This window comes from Rhipicephalus microplus, chromosome X (assembly GCF_043290135.1).
Source record: "Rhipicephalus microplus isolate Deutch F79 chromosome X, USDA_Rmic, whole genome shotgun sequence".
NCBI lineage: Eukaryota > Metazoa > Arthropoda > Arachnida > Ixodida > Ixodidae > Rhipicephalus > Rhipicephalus microplus.
In genome coordinates, this window is record NC_134710.1 from 509,160,483 (window position 1) to 509,166,007 (window position 5,525).

The window sequence follows — 5,525 nt, forward strand, 5'->3', positions numbered from 1 at the left end:
TTCCCTAATCATTTGCCGTAAAGAGTTTTCGTAAACGGCAGCGTTTTGAGCGGCGGCACCAACAGACGTTTGGTCGGGCAGACGATCAAAGTGGCGGCATCGTTGCCGGAGCGCCCGCTCGATGACAGTCGCCTCTTTGATAAATTCATCCACTGTTGTTGGCGGATTTCGTACAAAACCGGCTAAAAGCGGTTCCTTAACTCCCGCATCAGGTGACGAACTTTCCTTGCCTCGGGCATGTCAGGGTCAGCGTGGCGAAATGGACGGGCCATATCATCAGTGAACATGGCGACGCTTTCGTTCGGCTTTTGCACGCAGGCTTCAATCATATGTTGTGCGATATCCCGTCGGTACGTACTCAGGAACGTCTCGAGAAGCTTTTGGCGGAAATTGTCCCAGGTTTGGAAAGTAGGCGCCCTGTTCTCGTACCATGTGCGAGCGCTATTTTCCATTGCGAAGTAGGCACGGCCAAGTTTCTCTTGCACGCTCCAACGATTCACCACGAGCGGTCCGCTCGAACCGGTCGAGCCAGTCCTCGACACCTTCATACGGTTCTGCACGGAGGACTTCGGGAACACGAAAAGCCTCGAAAGTTACATGGTAAGGATCAGTCGTCTGAGGCGGAGGAAGATTCGTAGACGTTGAAGGGGCGGCCATGTTGGTAACAGGAGATGCCGTCAAGAGTTCTGGACTTAGGCCTAGTATGCGCCCGCTGAATCGGTGTACTGGAGTCGCAACAAGATGTTGAGACTCCGGACTGGGTGTACGATTCCGAACAACGGTTTCCTGCATCAGGTTGCAGGCTCCAGCACCTCCACCAGTGTCGCGACGTGAAGAAAGAGGTCGTATGTGAAGACGCTGAGAAAGCAGCAGCGGGTCGGTCTTTTTTATTAACCGCGCGTCAGAGAGTTCCTCGTCTTTCTCGTTGTTGCGTTCTGCATAAAAGCGTGCAGATGCGCGTATGCGCTGTAGCCTTCGTCTTTTTCGCGGGACGCACGTGACAATATGCAGAGAGCCTCGCAACATGCTATGGGATCGGTAAAGTATGCTAATTCGATGCAGTACAGCTGGGCAACGTGACTAGAACATATCAACACCGGTTGTTTGCCACTGGTTGCAATGGGTCCTTGCCACTTTCACAACAAGATGTATTTGCTTTTTGACCCATATTTTACTAAGCGGTGTTTTACAAGCGAGCATTCTCAAATGCCCAACTCGTGGTTGCCATTGGCACACATTTCTTATAATTTCAGGTGTCCCAATTCATCCCATGCAGCGGTGCTCTGCATGTAGTAGCACCAGAAACACTCTTGTGACTCGCCTACTACATTTGAAAAAAAAAAGCTCGGCGTCCACTAGCAAGAACTGCTGCCCAGCAATTGAAGTTTGCTGCACGTACTTCGAGGAAGAAAAACAAGAAACTTGCCTCTCTTCACGAAGCCCTAGGAAGGCTCAACTGGCGAATTCCAAGATAGAGGCATCTACAATTGAGCACAATGTATGCCAATCACTGTCCACATTAGCTCGAGAACCATTTATAGTGCACTGAATGATAAACGCCTGTATACACTATTTTTCAGCTGAATGGTCTCCCAAGGAAGCAACAAGCTGCTGTGCGGGCCTGTTTTGATGCTGCAAAGCGGAAGTGTTTGCGAGGATACCGCTATAACAAAGAGTGGCTTCTCGAGTGCATTATTTTACGAATGAAAAGTCCCCAACTTTATGAACACCTGCGGGCCCACAGAATTCTTGTCCTGCCTAGCCGTGCTTGCCTGCAGAAGTACAATAAGGTGGTTGCATCTTTCGGTACTATGAAAACAGGCTGATTCATCATTTCTCGCTTACAGAGATTTAAAGCTTCATTCGGCTTTAATGACAAGTTTTTGCAGTCAGTAAAGGTAAAAGCTGAAGAAATGGACAAAATGAAAAGGAATGGTGGCCTAGTAGCAGTTGAAATAAAACTTTCTACTCATCCTGACATGAGATCTTGTGGCCACATTGAAGGATTTGTCAATTTGGAGAATTATACTGATGACTGCGACAAGCACACAAAAGCAGAACATGGTCTGGTTGTCATGTTTCTGCCGTTTATGGGAAAATGGGTTCAAGTTATAGGTATGGATAGTGTTCGCTGAAGCTGTCACAGTAAAACGAGTTCACTTATTTGCTGCTACATATTTTTTGTTTTTCAGCTATATTTGCGTCAAGAAATGTCAAATCTAGAGTAATCGTCAAAATCCTTTTGGAAACAACAATCCTTTGTGAAAAAGTAGGTCTTCATGTAGACTACATCTGTTCTGATGGCGAAGCTTGGAACCGCTCCATGTGGAATGCTTTTGGCATACATGGCAATTTCAAGGATGTGCGGTGCAAGCTTATTCACCCTTGTGACACGAGCAGGTTCCTTCGTTTCGTGTCAAATTTTCCGCACCTCATTAAATGTGTGCAAAATGCAATGATGAAAACAGGCTTCAACACTAAAAATCGAGGGGTACGCTTCTTTTTCTTCGGTGGGCTCGGTGGCTACGCCACGGAAAAGTCATCTAACCCGCTCCTGTTTGCCATGCAGGTGTACGTGATGCTTGCCATTTATGCACTTGCCTCCGCCTCACAGGGCGCAGTGCCTCACAAACCAGCAGCATGCGAGCCTTTGTGACTCGATATCAGCGCGGATACGCCTACGCAATGCGGTTTAAACATCGATACGCTGGCCTGTCAAGCGGCGCCCCCGCCAGAGGAATGCAAAGCAAAAGAAAGCAAAAGTTTTGCCTGTGCTCTTAAAAAATACTTTCTGCAGAAAAATGAACAGGTACACTAACACAAACCTCGTTGTAATCTCCACTTCGTTATGTATAGATTATATGTCTAACAAAATCATACTTGACATGGTATACGTACCTTTATGTATTCGATGTATTGTATACATGCAATCCGTTGTTTGCACGGAACATTGCTGCAAGATACTGCAAATGACTTATCACAAATTTGTTTCCTTCTTATATTTTGTTTCGATTTTTTTCTTGTATGATTGAAATGTACCTATAAAATATCTGCTTTGTAAACACAATGTGTTCCTTTAAATGCATATTTATTTAGACCCCCTACTAGCCAGTGGCTATGGGTCTAACCAGTGTTGTGTATTTTGATGTAATAAGAGAACTTGAAATAAAATGAATGAATGAATGAATGAACGAATGAATATGGATACGGCAGCCACTAGCAGCCCAATCTTCAGCATCACCAACAGCTATAAAACCGGAACATCCCCGCGTGGCGTGCTGTTGACTCGGTGGCTACGCCACGGAACAGTCATCTAACACGCTCCTGTTTGCCATGCAGGTTGGTAGAAAAAGCTCTTTGTTTAAAAAAAATCAAGTAATTACTGTCTGATCCAGCTGCCGAGCCCGCAGTACTGTGTATGCCTTGCTTTTGAATGTATCGATACCATTCACTGTTTATTACTGCTTCTGTCAGAGGACATAGAAACCAATCCAAGGCCTGCTGACCCTGTCATTCTGGCTGAGCTGAAAAAAAATATCTACCGGGCAGTCTGCACTCCTTTCCGAAGTGCAAGACTTAAAAGTACAACTGAATACTACGGAAAAAACTATTCGTGGCCTAAGTAATAGAATAGCAAAGTTGGAGGAGCACCACAAAACCCTTACAACTGTGCAATCAGAACTAGTGACATTACAGACCAGTACGGCTGCCACCAGCCGCCTCATTGAAACTTTAGAAGCCCGGTTTGAGGACGCTGAAAATCGCGGCGTGACGCAACACCCTGCTATTCGACGCATTTCCAGATACTGTCCACTCTGAAACTTTCTCGGAATCGTAAGGATTAATTATGAACATCTGCAGTGAGCACCTAAACAACAACAAGTCGACCGCTTTTTCATGCCCTTACAAAACGTTGTTTCTTGGCTCAAAGAAGTATGCCTTCGATGAAGTATCGCAAACAGTCAAAGAAATCCCATAGCAAACCAGGCAGCATCGCAAACTGCCACACCACCCCAGTAATGACGCCCGAGCAAATATCACTACTTCCGTGGTCTACACTAACGTGCGCAGCTTCCTTTCAAAACGAGAACAAATATGTAGTCTTGTCTCATCATCTAGCAGCAATATAGTCGTGCTCACCGAAACCGGGCTTTCTGATGACGTCACAGACGACGAAGGTCTGACCGATCTCCCAAATTTCAACGTTTTTCGTAACGATCGTAAAGGCGCCCGTGGGAGAGGTGTTCTAATCGCCACTATAGTAAGCTACTCTCGTGCTCAGTTGTCGACATTACGACTGACTTAGAAATCCTATGGCTTCTCATTCGTTCTACCCCACTAACATTGCTACTTGGAGTGTGCTATCGGCCCCTGCAAAACAGCCCAGACTTTTACAGAAATTTAACAACATAATGAACCATCTCATTTCGAAGCATTCCAACGCGCGCGTCCTAATTTTCGGCGGGAGTAACTATCCCGATATCGATTAGCAAGATCAGGCAGCTTTGTCAGGAACAAGCGCGGAAGCAAAATATTTCGTCAATATCTGCCTAAACTTCAACCTCACACAGCTGGTGTTGGAGCCAACCCGCGTGACAAACAGTTCAGCGAACATATTAGACTTGATATTAACAACACATCCTGAAACACTCTCTTCGCTTACATACCTGCGCGAAATCAGTGACCATAAGGTTATACACTCAGTCTTTGATTTCAGTCACTTGCCAGCCAGATTTAATCGAAGACAATCGGTCTGTATGATAAAGGTAACTACGAGGCAATCAACAACGAACTTCAAGGCTTTTTACCAGACTCTGAAGCTCGTTTTTAGAGCAGAACGGTGGAAGACAACTAGACAATTTTCAAAAACAAAATAGGGGAGTTAGCAAGAAAGTTCATACCTACAACTACATTTCGCACGTCTTCCCAGAAACCATGGTTCTCAAAAGCCTTGAAAAGACTAGAAAATAAGAAAAAACGGTTATTTCGGGCTGCCAAGCTAGAACACAGTGCTCAAGATTAGAAAAAATAGTATGCGGCTGAAAAAAGCATATTTGCTCGCCTTGCGCTGCGACAAGCACTCGTTTTTTCACACAGACCTACCGAAGATACTTACTAATAACCCCAGGAAATTTCGAAAATAATTAATCTGCAGGAAACGAGCAGCATTACCCTGAAAAGGGAAGTGGGCGACAATATTGGTAATTTTGAGAGAACTGAACTACTCAATACTGCTTTTTCATCCGTGTTTACCCACAAAACTTTTATGCCATTCCCTGTGTTACCGAATCGTGTACCGTCTTCTATGTCGCGTATAACATTTATCCCAGAGGGTATAATATCTGTCATTGAAAAATTGAAACTCTTCTTCAGCAGGTGGGAACGGAATTATTTCCAAAACTCTCAAAAAACACTAAATGTATTTCTTCAGTGGTTCTGTCGCTGATTTTCTCACAGTCACTTCACACCAGGCACTTACCAGCCGACTGGAGGATGGGCAAGGTCACTCCGGTCTTCAAAACAGG